Below are 15,202 nucleotides of genomic sequence, written 5' to 3' on the forward strand. Positions count from 1 at the left end.
CTCTGAAGCAAAGGGCAGGTTTCCACTTTTGCATTTAATTTTCTCCCATAAATGAAGCAGCACACCACGGCTGGCAAGGGCTGTCCTGGAGAAAGCTGATCTAGTAGAAAGGGAGCCAGGAGACCAGGATTCTAGGTCTTGTTTTGCCAGTAACTCCCTGCATGACACTGGGTAATTTGCTTCCACTCTCCAGGCCTCTTTGCTTCATCTGTAAAATGAAATGCTGGGACTAGGACATCCCAGGGGTGAGTTCCAGCACTAACATTCTGTGACTTCATGAATTGTGTATGGAACTAATATTGGAATATAAGTTAACTACTGGCAGAGAAATCTATGAAGACAGTGGGACATGGGACAAGTGAAAGGTAGAGGGGGAGGTACTGGCATTCCTTTTGTGCTCTTGTGGGTGGTACAAAGGCTATCACATCTGCCGGAACTCCTTGTTTACCTGGAGGGCTCAGCCCCATGCCCATTTCTCAGTCAGAATAATGAAGAGCAATGCATTCTCATGTAAAGTCTTGAGAGACAGAATTGCTATATGGAAACAATGTGCCTGTTTGGTTCTGGAAGGGATGGAATACTTCCACAAAATATGCTGAGGAGGCTCCCATGATGCAACATTTTTCCAGGGTAGGTAGGCCACTTTGAGTTTCTCTCTTCACTATTGATTGGGTAGAGAGAGGAGTACTTTGTAGGCAGAATAAAGTATAGGTGATGCTTCATCCTGGCATAGGAGATTCCTTTGGGATGTTCTCCATGGGACATGGGTAGAACATAGCTGAATTCAGTGGCAACTGATTTTATTCCCATTTCTGTTTGCATATTTGGTGAAAAAGATCATATGTGGGGGCTGGTGTATTCTTAAACAAACCTATTTTTCTCTGGGCTACTTCTCCATGTTTCCTGCGATTGTGTAGCCTTTTAGCATTTCCCCTTTATATTGTAAGGTTAATGGGATATAAAATCTCCCCTGCCCATTAATAGGCCACAGTGGAGCCCTGGCACAGAGCCAATTAGGCTCTGGGCCACAGGGATTTCCACACCTTTCCCAGTTAAGTGCTGATTTCCAAGCTTCTCAGCAATAAGCCAGTCAAGTGCTTTGATTCAAATAGTCTTTGATTGGAAACAGTATATATTGTATTGCTTGGAGGGAGAGATGTGGGCAGAGAAAGCTGGTGGAGGGAGAAACACATGGAGGGAGGAATTAGCCTAGGTGAACTTGCTCGCAGGGAGACTTGACAGAAAGAATGCTTGAGATGTTAGCTTCCCTGGATTGGTGATGAGTACTTTGCTAAATCTTGTCTTCCGGTATCCTATTAGTAATGTTCTGAATAAATATTTTGGTTTTGTCTTGGAGGAAGAGAGTTTATTATATTTTGCGACCAACCCTGGAAATACATATGCATATTCATAGCAGCTGCTATGAGTATTGCATTGGCATTACATATATCTCTCTTTTATATGTTATCTTCCCTTGCAAGAATATAAGCTTCTTGAGGCCAGGGACTGTTTTTGCTTGTATTTGTATTTCTAGCACTTAGCACAGTGGTAGGCGTATAGTAATCATTTAACAAATGATCTCTGTCATCATTCTATCCATCCATCTATCTATCCATCCATTTGTCTTTCTATCATCTATCATTCATCTATCTCTCTATTATTATCTGTCAATCATCTATTTATTCATCTATCATCTATTTCTGTCATCTATCTATCCATTATCTATCGATCATCTATCATTCACCTACCTATTGCTATCTATCTGTCATCTGTTTATTCATCTATCATCTATCTATCTAGCTATCCATTATCTATCCATTCATCTGTTTATCTGTCTGTCTATTTTTAGTGATAGAATCTTTGGTGACACAGAGTGAAGTGTGTTCTGGAGGGTGATGGATGGAGGCAGAGCAATGTGGTGTGGCCATTTTGTCTTCAGTGTTTGGTTCTGGATCTCCTCTTCAAGTGGTGTTGTGAATGGGGGTGGTTGTGATTATCTGTATCAGTCTGCATTTGGGCTTTGTGCAGCTCCAGGACTCCCTCAGAGTGTTTATAAGAAATGAGAAAATAAGTGATGATGAGATTTGTGGTCAGAGACAGCCTAGAGCTGCCTATTTAATTTGTACTGCTGAGCTTACTCTTAATTTCCCATGCCTACAGGAGGGTTTCACTTGACCTTTCCATTCTCCCAAGTTACTACTGTATACCTCTTCATCCTTTTACTGCTAAGCTTCAAGAAAGGGTCATCTCCATTCATTTCCCCCACTTCCTCAACACCAATTCACTTTTTAGCTTCTTGCATGCTGGTTTCCATCCACACAACCCAAATGAAACTGCTGTCTCAAAAGGATTTCTTGATTACTAAATCCAGTGGCTTTTTTGTTGTTGTCTGCATCCTCTTTGACCCCTCTGCAGTTTTTTTAATAGTGATGACTAAAGCACGTGTCTGATCTTGTTGCTTCCCTGTTCAAAAAACTTCAAAATAATTTCCTCTTGTCTCTAGAACAAAATACAGACTATTTTGTTTGCAATTTAAAAACTCTTTACAATATGGCTCTAATAGTGTGTTGCAACCTGCCTGACTTACTTGCTATTTCCCATATTTGACATTCTGTCTCCTACCTCCTTGTCTTCACAGGAGTGAAAATGTTGAGAATGAGCTGAGGTTGGCAAGGAAAGCTAAGGACAATGGGCAGTTCTTTTTTTAGGTTGTACTGGGGAAAAGAGATCAAAGAAGGGATAGGATTGATTTTGGGCCAAATGGAATGATGATTAACAGACAATGAATGGAGAGCCAGGAAAGCTGGGCAATTATTACTTTGTTTCTGTTTCTTTGCCAAGGAGAATGATCTTCGGAGTGGAAAGGAAAGAACATCTATTTGCCACTGAGGGATTCAAGTCATCAGATCTGGATGAACTACATTCTTATGTGTGGGAATGATTATTGAGTCAGTGTCAGTGATCTTTGAAAGATTGTGGAGGATAGCAGAGGTGCCAAAGTAAATGCTATCTTGATTTTTAAAGAGGGAAAGAATGTAGAGTCTTTAAACTATAGACTATTGAACTTGACTTTGATTTTTGGCAAAATTCTAGGACATAGTATAAAAGTGATGCTTAATGAACCTTTAGACAGAGAAGTGATGATCCCAAAGAGACAGCATGGCATCAACAAGAATAAGCCTTGCCAAAGTAGTATCATCTCTTTTTTTTGACAGGGTCACTAAATTGATACATCAGGAGTATGTTTTACAAGATTTTGGTAAAGAATTTGACAAGGTCTCTCATCAAATGGCTCTTGAAGACAAGATGGAGAAGCCCAAAATCACAAAATTTCAGAGTTGGGAGGGACCTTATCACCCAATCTATACTTCCAAAAGAATCCTCACCACAACAATGCTGACATGTAGCTCCTTGGTTTTTCTTTAAATATATTCAGTGAGGGGGGACCCATGGCGTTCCTAGGCAGCCCTTTCCATGTCAGGACAGCTCCTATTGTTAAGAATTTGGCAAAGAGTTCAATTTAACAAGAAAGACTGACTGACTCTACAGAAGCACTCATGGAACTCTTACATGTACCCCATACTTTTTGCTAGGTACAATCAGTTCAATTTAAACTCAAATCCAACACTTATTAAGCATCTACTATGTACTAAACCCTGAGGATACAAAGACAAAAATGAAACCCTGTCCTTGCCTTCAAGGAATTTTGCATTGTACTTGGGTGGGGTGGGGGCCAGTATGCACAGAAATTAAGTATAGTACTAGGAAAACTGCAGAAGGAGAGAGTACTAGTAAATGGGAGATAATCACAGAGACATAGAATTTCAGAGTTGGAAATGATCTCAGAGACCTTCCACTCTAACCACATAACAGCCAAATTGATCTTCCTAGGGCAGGGGGGACCCACTACCTATGGATGGCTCAGATTTCAGCAGCCTAATTAGAGTTCTGGCTTCTTTTACATCAAATCTGACCACATCATGCTCTCCCTCCCCTTTAATTAACTACAGTGGTTCCCTATTGCCTCTAGGATCAAATATAAAATCTCTTTGGCTTTTAAAGTGCTTCATAACCTGGCCTTTCCCTAATTTTCCAGTCTTTTTACACCTTACTCCCCTTCTTTCCTGTCCCACACCCTAGATTTACTCTGTGATCCAATAGTTTTAGGCTTCTTACTGTTCTTTGCGCGCGCGCACACACACACACACGCACACACACTACTCTCCATCTCTCAACTCCAGGTGTTCACTGGCTGTCTTCCATGCCTGGAACTCTCTTTCTCTCTCCATCTTCATTTCTGCCTCCTGGCTTCCTTCAAGTCTCATCTTCTATAGGAAACATTTCCCAATTCCCTTGGTTGACCATCTTTAATTTATCTTGTATGCAGCTTGTTTTGTGCAGTTGTTTGCATGTCATACCTCCCGTTAGACTGGGAGCTCCTTGAGAGCAGGGACTATTCTTTGCCTTTCTTTGTATCCCCAGTGTTTGGCATGATGCCTGACACATAATAGACACTTAATAAATGCTAGTTGCCCAACTGAGCTGGACTTGAGCATGCTATCAAATGAGCTAACACACACGTATAGCACTTACAAACAAATGTTGTTATTGTTATACCTAACAAATGGTTATCCAGTCTTTGCTTGAAGACCTCTAGGGCAGGGAAGTTCCCTACCTTCCAGGACAAGCCATTAGACTTCCACAGATCTTCTGGCTTCCCTTACGTCAAGACTGAATTTTCCTTTTTGTACCTACCACACATTTCTCCTAGTGCTACCTTCACACTGACCAAGTCTAATCCACTTTCATCTGGACAGCCTTTCACATATTTGAAGAAAGCTTTCATGTTTCCTGAATCTTTGCCTCTCCCTTCTGAGCATGCCCAGTTCTTTCAAGTAATATTCACACATATTGCTCCAAGTTTTAGTAAAATTTTTTTAACTTTATCTCCAAATCTGGTTCTCTGAAACCTTCACATATGATACCTTGGGTGGAGAAATTGTAGGAAGAGAAAAAATTTCAGGAGCTGGTAGCCTACCTTTCTTGGAGAAGCCTTAATGTATCATTAAGAGGACCACTATTATTGTGGTGTCCTCAGAGAGAAGGGCAGAGAATGAAAGAAAAAGAGGTTCATTGAATGAAGGTTCAGCGAATGCCAGACAGGGAAGCATTGAGACAAGCTATGAGGGCTTTTTCCTATGAAGATCCACCTGCTAATCAGAAAACGGTTCATTAATAGCTACTCTGAGCACTTGGCAGGTGATCCCCTATAGTGCGTGGAAAGACACCACTGTCCCTTCCTGGGAGAAGGAAGAGGGGCAAAGATGGGTCTTAGAGGAGGAATACTGTCAATACAGTAGGAAGAATAGAGCTGGGAACAGTGGGAGAAGAGAGCACAGGTGGCATTTTGTTCCATGCATGAGAGATTCCATTGGGATGTTTCCCAAATGGGAAAGAGCAGAATAGAGTGGCAGTGGATTGTACTGGCACTTCTGCCAGGGTATTTAAGGGAGCCAAATGACGGGTAGGGGGCTGTTGTATTCTCAGATTAAACAAGCCAACACTTGGCAATGAGACAACATTTGCTGACAGAGCATGAAACTGGGGTGTGACTAGTTGAGGCTGGAAGATATAATGTAGTGGCAGCATCCTGGGTGTGCAGGCTTTGTCCCATTGTGTATTCATTGTGATGATGAGTAGCAGGGGTGTTCACAGATGTCTGGGCTGGCTTGGTTCACACTTCAGATTCAGTCCTCACACAGCTGGGTTGCAGAATTGGGGAAGTAGGTGATGATTGATGAGGACTGAGTTCATATCCAGGCTAGTAGTGACCATCTGAATGGTATCAGCTCAGTCTACTCCTCTTTCCAACACCTAAAGAGATAAGTTGAGTAGTAAGCATTGCATGTATGGAGCGCCTACTTCTAGTAGGGTATAAAATGTTAAGAGTTTATAAACTATATGGCAAATTCTCGATTGTACTCCATGGCTGTCTTAACCTGGATTTTTGGTGCTGTGGTGGCTGACGGAGGCCAGCCATCTAGCTAGGTTACTTCTGTTATTCACCAGCATCTTATCTAGTAGTTCTTCAAGGAGCAGAACTACTTAGTTCAAGGTAATCATAGCACCCCCTTCTCTCTCAGGGAATCTGAGTACAGGGGAAGAAATGAGTTCATTTAAAAAAAAATTAAAATAGTTTTTATTGATGTCTTCTGATTTTTACATCATCACAGTTATTTTCAATTGAGGCAGCTAAGGTAGTGCAGTGAAGAGAGCACCAGTTCTTGAGTCAGGAGGACTTAAGTTCAAATGTGGTCTCAGACACTTCACTAGCTGTGTGACCCTGGGCAAGTCACTTAACCTGTTTGCTTCAGTTTCCACATCTGTAAAATAAGCTGAAGAAGGAAATGACAAACCACCCCAGTATCTTTGCCAAGAAAACCCCAAATGGGGTCACAAAATGTCAGACATGACTGAAAAATGACTGAAAACATTTCCAGTATCCCTCTCTCCCAGAGAGCCATCCCATATGAAAAATAACATTTAAAAAAAAAGAAAAGAAAAAGAAGAGGAATAAATCACCACAACTGATAAATATTTTGGAAAAGTGCAAAAACATGTAGAATGTGTAATACCTTGTGGATTTCCCACTTCCACAAAGGGATGGGTTGGGGGTATCCTCTCATATCTGGAAGAGATGAGTTTAAACATGATTATAACCAATGCAAAAGGAATAGGTTTTGTTTCAGTGCATCAACATTGGTGGTGAATGAACACTTCTCAGGGGCATGCTTCCTTTTCAAAGGGAAGGGACATGCTTCATCTCTATGGCAAGTACCATCCAATACCTTTCTTACTTAATGGTCCTCTGTTGTTCCATGCTGCCATGTGTCACAATTGTACTGGGGGTGTTATGACTAGGGTTTCATCACTGTGGCATGCCTCATCCATGGCTCACTTTCTCCATCTTATGAGGTGAGTTTGGACCCTTTGTGGTATGGGCCATCCTCTATCCCATTGCAATTGCCTGATTCCCTGAGCTGCCACCATGTTGCCACCATTGTTCCACTATGCCCCATCCTCACTGCCAAATGAATTTATCACAGCATCAGGAATTCTTAGATAAGGCTCTGAATGTAGAACTAACCCATACCTAAGCCCGAATGGGGAGAATCAAGCTGACTATTGATGGGATTCCTGTTCTTTGAACGTCAGCAACTTTATTTCCTAATACTTAATACAGAAGGTTATGTATCTTTTCTCATTTTCTCAAAGTACCACAAGAAAGTAAAGTTTTAGTGGAAGTACACAGGCGTCACTTTGGACCAAACTCAAATAGTTACACTCTGATTTGGTTATTTCTGAATCCCCTGTATCAGCCACTGTAGTCTCCTGCCATTTAGGCTATGGGAGGTCTCCCGTCATTCACCTCCCCCTCAGAAGGAACAATCCTTTTATTGGAACTTCTGTGAATCTGTCATTTGCTCCCAAATCTTTCTTGGGTGATCTAGCCAACGTTGTGGGGCCTTTGGCTGCCTGGGGCGCATCTAGGGGTTTAACCCTGCCCACATCACTCTTCTCAGGAGAGATGATTGTCCCTGACTCCATCCATTTTGAGGAAGAAAAGAATCAGAGAGCCTTCAGGGCTGTGGCAAAGCACTCCAGATAAGTGTTTTTTTTTCCTTCTGTATTACTTATTTATTAAAGCCCATGAAGCATAACTAAAAGGAAGAAAAAAGGACCAAGGAAGTAGAGAATACAATGGCCTTCAGATTTTAATGGGTGATATGGCTGCAAGCGATTCCTAAATTATTAAATGTATCGATTTGATTCTTGAAGCTGTCCTCTGAGGTGTGTTTGTCAGTGTCATCATTGTCTTCAGAGGCACAAAAAAGCCACTTATAGAGAAACCTCCCCCCTTTTTTAAGAGTTGCAATTCATGGCCCCTATCTAATTAAACATGAACTTTACATAATGAGAGTGGTGCTCCTTCATTTTTATGGCGGCCCTCTTTTCCATTCCTGTCTTCATCTCCCAGGCTCAGAGATGAGAAGCGAGATTGGGTCAGCAGTAGGGCAGACAGATCCTTTAGACAGCCCTGATCCCATCTCAATTATGGGACCTTTTGGTTACAGATAACTTCTGTTGTCATTTGTTCACACACCAGAGTCCTGTCATTTAGCTGTTTACCTAACAGAATGCTACAAGTGTTAGAATAATAGATTGTGTTACCACAAGTGCTGAGAATAACACGTTAACGCACTTAAGGAAATAGCAGATTTTATTTTTAGGGCTGGATGGAAGGGCCCCAGCTCCCTCCTTCTTCTTTTCCCTCTCTTCCTCTAAACACACACTGCCTCAAGCACCATGGTAAAAAATGCCTGAAATGTCTAAATTCTTTTTTTCTTAATTATCCTCTTGAGGAAAGCAGGCCCAGCACTGGGGTGCAAAAAAATTTAAACCATAAATAAAAAGCTGAAAGGAAATAAAAGAAATGACACTAGAATAAACTTGGCTATTAACTGAAGGCTCTACATCACGTGGTCCTCTGGGACTGAAAAATCTCAGGGAAGGTGGTTAAGTATTTATTTTTCACAGAATGCTGTTGCAATCTATAGCAATTAAAAATGGATAGAGGAGAGGTTTTCCCCATAGTTTTCAGCAGTCTCTGGCCCAACCCTTGCTTTTGGGCATTGAAGTATAAAAACAATATTGGGGAACCAATTTACCATTAATTGGAAGGAGTACTGCCATGGTCCAGGTAATCCTGAAATCTTCTAAACTCCTCTCTGGCTTGGAACTGGGATGGAGCAGAGGGGCAGAGAAAGGTCAGCAAGTGAAATTCACAGACAGTGGTTGAACACTTTCCAAGGGAAATAGATGAATTTTCTCAGCCTCACTCTAAAATTGTTTCTTCTAGCTTATTATGTCTGGTGAAAGAAACTCTATCCACACCTGCAAATATCTCTGGCATCCAGCTTGGGTCTCAATTCCCCTGTCACTGGGAGGTCACATATCATATTTAGTGTGAGTGAGTCCTCTTCTGTTCTAGGTACAGAGAGGAGAAATCCACTCTTCTCTTCCTGGATTCTCTGGGTTGGTTAAATGGCTTAATTTTCCAGGGTCAATCTTTCTTTATCTGTAAAATGATGGGGAGGGGGCTTGGCTCAGATAATCTCTAAGATCTCATTTGGCATTAAATATCTAGCTGGGGGAATTGCTTCATCATGGCCATATTCACTCCTTCCCCATGGAAGCCTCCTTCAGAGGCTGAAAATTAACATACTAGAGTGTGGGGTCCATACATGGTCCAGTCATGCTGCCACATGGGACTTTGCACTGAAGGGCCTTGAGTAAGTGTTACCATGGAGGTGTTGAAATTGGTGTCAGGAAGATGTGGCTTGAATCCTGCCTCAAGCACTTTTGACCTATGTGACCTTTGAGCCTCAGTTTCTTTATCTGGAAAATGAGAAAGTAGTCCCTTCTAGCTGTAAATCTATGATGCTGTGATCCTACGAACATGAACCATCTTTCTATATGATTTAGGTGGAGTGTGATGAAAAGAAATGGGTAGATATTCCCTTTCCTCAATATACCTTTGCTTGGCTACTTGATAAGTGATGAGCCAGAAATGGGCTCATTTAATTGTGAAGTATTCCATGAAACATTTCACTTCCAATACAATTAAAGAATTTTATCCTAGAAGACTACTTTCTTGCCAAGTTGATTTGGTTCTCAAAGGTCCCACCCTGATGCCTCACCATGGCGTGGAAGTGACCCTGGGTTCTTGAAGCCAGATAGAATCCATTACCATGGTGGAAAAGCTTCAGGTATATTCCGGGAGACAGACTATGTCTGCTGTCTAAGGGACAAGCTTAAGTAAGTATGGAGTGACTCTTCATGAGTAAACGGGCCACTGGGAAATGAAATCTTTGGCCATAGTAACCTATAAAACATGTAAACAAACAAAGAATATAAAATTGCCTTCAGCATGGTCCTATTCTACTGTTACTAGGATGGTGGCAGGAATATAGGAAGAATCACCCGGCTTTCCTACTGCCTATAAAGATTAACTTAACTTTTGGTACCCTGAATGTGACATATTTGTCCACTGTTTGACAAGCTGACATATTATTGGAGGAAGCCTGTTGATAATGACATTCTTGCTGTAGACAGAATCAGAAAATATAAGAAAGTTGTCATTGAATGGAAGCGTGCCTTACAGGTTTTTCTCAAAGAGAAAAATAAAGGAATTGGATGAATTGTATAATCCAAAGGCCCTGAGTCAGCCCTGGTCCAGGTTACACATCTCTAGCCTATTCATTCCAGATCCTTCCCTGGGAGTCTTGTGCCAGTTCCAGATCTAGGCCACCTGCCTTCCAGCTTCTTTCTTTATCCCAGGGCTTCTTCCATTGCTCCAGAGAATATTCTGAGACCAGACCTGCTTCAGACTGCCAGCTCCTGCCTCCTGTCTGGACTCATTAAGGTCATCCTTTTGTGTGCTCCTTCTGCCTGCTTTAAGGTGGGCTGGGCCTCAAAGTATACTCCATCACCATTGCTATGAGGTTGGGCCTCAAGGGAGGGCTTTGAACAGTCTAATCACCTTATATCTTCTCTGCAGCCACTGATTTTCGTTCCTCAATGGTGAGCAGACTCCCACCCTCTCAGACCTACCCCATACCATTGGGGTGCATGAGGAAGTAGACACAGAATGAAAGGAAACAACCATGAAAAGAACAACTGAAACAAGAGATCACACAAAGGAAGTTCATGTGGGAGACCATGCGATTTTGAGGGCATTAAGGGATCAATTCTCAAGATATCTGAAAAAGGGAAGATACCTAAAAACTGGAAAAAACTTACGAATGTTAGTACTACTGAAAAAGAGCAGAAATCAATAACTATCGATCCATATGCCTACTTTCTCAGCTCTACAAATTCTTTGTGAGGAGAACCTACAGATGTACCAAGGGCACACTTGATGAAGATGTGAGGAAGCTAGAGAGGCTTTTGCAGATGATATTCTGCAGAAGATGGCATTTTTACAGTCACAAGATTGACAAAAATAGTTTAAAAAATGCAAGCACCCGCTGTGTTCATTGTTTGTTGATTATCAAAAAAGTGTTAATTTCTGGTGGGCCAAAATACCACCTAAAAGACCCTTTTTCAACCAGGTATCTTCCAAATATAAGTTAAGATCATAGGAGATCTCACTAAAGACACAAAAAGAGAGAGAAACTAGTTCAATCATCCTCTGATTATTAATATCAAGCAAGTCATAAAACAGGGAGAGGTATGCTTGACAAAAATATTTGCCACTGCTATGGAGCATATTCTATTCAGTCTAATTTAAAGAGGGATTCGTCACAAGGGGAGTTTTCCTACAACTAGTTTTGTTTGTGTTTTACGTTTGCCAAGTATGCTGATTGTCCCAATCCAACCCACCAAAGTGAGTTCAGTTTAGAAGAGGAGTCAACAGGGGCTGTTATACTGGTTTTAGTGGTTGGATGCCCAGAAGGTGGTTGCACCTGTGAGACTGCACTCTTAATACTATATAGCTCACAAGTCTCCACAATAATCAGCCAGTAAACACAATTAGCTCAGTAGCAAGGGCATTTACTAATATAGTAAAAATGGGCACTCTAGGTGATGAAGTGGATAGAGTGTCGATCCTAGGGTCATCTTCCTGAGTTCAAATCTGGCCTCAGATACATAATAGCTGTGTGACCCTGGGCAAGTCACTTAACTCTGTTGGCCTCAGTTTCTTCATCTGTAAAATGAACTGGAGAAGGAAATGGCAGTCCACTCCAGTATCTTTGCCAAGAAGACCCCCAACTGTGGTCACAAAGAGTTAGACATGACTGAAAATGACTGAACAACAATGAAACGTTCTCCCACATGCCCCATAAATCTGAGGTCTGCTGTCTTACAAAGTGTCTGTGGGAAGAGTGGGAACAAATTTAGGGCATAATGCTAGTGAGGGAAATGAAGAATGTATATGGCTGAGGCACTTCAAAGTTCCTGGTACTTCGGGGTCTGGAAGTCTTTTCTCTCCTCAAGCAGTCCTTTCTGCATCCTAGCTCTGGATTGCCAGGACTAGCTTTCTCTTGAGTCTATTGCTAGCTCTCTTCTCTACTGCCAGGAGTGTAGCAGCAAGCACCCTAGCATACCCAGAATGGCCTGCTAGCACAGGTTCTTTGATCTGCTTTTGTAGGAAAGACTGCTCAAAAAGGGGTTAACAATGCTACTTTTAATTATATTCATTAGTTCAGGGGAAGGGTCAGCAGCCTGAACATCAGAGAAAACCCAAGCAGAGAAATTAGCATAAAGACCAACAGACAGGGCTCTGACTGTCTGAATCAAAAAAATATTGCTATACTCTTTACATATACCACTGGATTGAGAGAGCCCTTAAATTTGAGTAGTTGGGGGTCTGAATGCAGCTACTCAGAGCCTCAACCAGGAAATTGAAAAGTCCTTATCATAAGCCAACCCCCAAAGCAAAAACCACCTCAGAGTATACATACACTCAGAGTATATATGTATACACTTCTCAGATCTAGAAGGCATCACAACCCTCATGACTCAATGCTTAATCAACTTAGTAACAAAACGTGTAAAAACCTTCCTACAAGCTAGACTCCCCTAAGCAAGCTTCCCTTAATGGGCTCTGTGTGAGGCTTATTAATAGGTGGGGAAAATCTTCACATCCCATTAACATTAGAAGGAGTCACGAGCATACACACAGACATGTATACACATGCCTACTTCCTTCATGTGACTGTATGGTTGTATCTGTGTTTGTCTGTAGTGTACGTCTGTATCCTGACAGATTTGATGTCTCCTGACTCAGTAATTTTTCTTCAAAAGAGAAATTCCCTCCTCCCCCTTTGAGAGGTCTCCTCCACAGGCAGCTTCTGCTTTGCACTCTTTTGAATCACTAGAGCTTAACTAAGGTGTGTCTGCAAAGGTGTGTCTAACTTTTTCTCATCCAGTGAGGTTTCCTCCTTTAATTCAGAAAGACATTTGAACCTCATAAAGGTATGACTAAGTGTGGTCAGATTTTTATAGTTAATTTTAATACCTCATTAACACTATATTATGGGCTTTCTGGTCTGAGAGTTAGGTCATAGATCAACTTTTCCACAGACAGTTTTCCAACTCTTTTTTCACCTCTCTCTTGACCCATAGAAACATGAAGTGGGTATGGCATTTTCTTAAGATACTGACCCAACTTAAAACATTTGATTTTTTGCCTTGAATATGATACAGGATTGACATGAAAGGTATTTCTAGTTTTATTGCTTGATTATCTGCTTAGGGGTTCAGGGCCAGATAGTGTCTGCAGTGAGGCTAGGTATTTCATGGGAAACTGGTTTTGTAAGTCCCCTCAAATGCCTTCCCACTGCATAGACTGCTTCCAGCTGTTCTGTGAGGGAATGGTTGGCTTCCGCAGAGCACCAGCCCAGGTCTAAGAGGTACAGGTTGGGGAAGAACTTTCTCTCCTCTATATAATTACAAGTGATATGTTCTAGGGGTCTTATTACTTCTTGGGAATACAAGTGTGCCTGTAGTATATACCTCACAGGTTGGGTGTGAGGACCAAAGGACATAATGAATGCAAAGTACTTTGTATACAAACATCTATGATGATTTTGTCTTCTTTGTACTTCAAATATTCTTGCAACAATGGACATCCAATAAATGTTGAGTGATGGGAATGGGGATGATAAATGTGATACTTGCTCATGATTGTAGAGGCGTTTTATAGTGCTTTGGGATCCTTTGGAAAAGCTCTTTATCTGGGTTCTTAATTAGCATGTGTATAATTGTGATGGGGAACTAATAATGAATAAGTGATCCCGCTTTGAAATCAGAGTAAGGAGCTTGTTACAGAGGTAGAGAATGCCAACTTTGATTTTCTGCTTTTCTCAAGGACTTGAGTAGAATAAAAACTGTTCCTAGCTCTTTATCATTAAAACACATCCTCAGAAAAGCCTGGTAACACAGTGGTACACTCTAAATTAAGCAATAAGATATGCACTTTCCGTTTCCCTAATTACCCACCAATGAAAGTAGGTTGAAGCTAAAATAAACACACTGCCTTGAAATCTGAATTAATGTGTGCTAGTGCTTCTGGGGAAAGCCCTATTAAACAATTGGGTTGGGGAATATTTTGCTTTGTCAAAAAACCCAAAGGCAACCTTCCCCTTGGAATTGAATCTTCATTTAGTTTTTTCTTTAATTACTTCTTCCATGTGTTTTACAAAGTGCCTTTATCAAGCTATTATGACATTTTGTTCATTATGTATTGCACCTTGTCATAGTCCATGAAGGGAATGTTGCCCTTTTCTGCCTCTCCTTGAGAACCAAAATGCAAATAATTGAGCCTGTCCCGCAGGAAGAGCTGTAGAAAACTGGCAGCTCTTGTTTGTAAACCCTGGAGATGGTATTTTAGTTGTGACTTAGAGCACAGTGGGATTGATAGGGAGAGGATCAGGCAGGGGCAGGAGTAGGGGGGAAGGAGAGAGAGTTACCATGTGGTGGGGATTACTCAGTTTCATCTAGGATTGACTAGGTTAAGTCCCAGAGTGTGGATGAGTGAGCTCAGGAGAGCAGGGTCAGGATGAGAGAAGTGAATAAGGTAAGGGGAATAAGTGGGGCTCTAGTGGGATGCAATGAGCAGGTCTTGTCCTAGAGGGAAGCCTTCTGGACAGGTGTCTGGTAATTCCTGCTATAGGGGAAGTTGAGGCTGCTTGATTCCTTGAGCTTGGGAGTTAAACAGTAGGCTAAATCTGATTGGGTGTTTACGTCAAGTCAAAACAACAAGCATTTATAAAGCTGTATTTATAAACCTATGTTCTTAATCAAATGAGGGATAGAGGCAATTACAAAAGATAAAGGAGGTAATTTTGATGACTTAAAATCAAAAGGTTTCTGTACAAATAAAATGTGTATCCAGGATAAGAAAGGAAAGAGTTGAATTGTCAAAAAAACCCTTGTATTACATTTCTCAGATAAGGATTTGGTATACAAGATATGTAGCTGATTAATAGAACTGTATCACAAAAAGCCATTCCTCAATAGATAAGCTGTCAAAGATTATGATGAATATTTGTCAAAAGAAGAATTACTAATATCGTCCAAAAGAGGGAATACTCCAAATCACTAATAATAAGAAATATACAAATCAAAACGACCC

This window comes from Trichosurus vulpecula, chromosome 4 (genome assembly GCF_011100635.1).
Source record: "Trichosurus vulpecula isolate mTriVul1 chromosome 4, mTriVul1.pri, whole genome shotgun sequence".
In the NCBI taxonomy this organism is placed as follows: Eukaryota; Metazoa; Chordata; class Mammalia; order Diprotodontia; family Phalangeridae; genus Trichosurus; species Trichosurus vulpecula.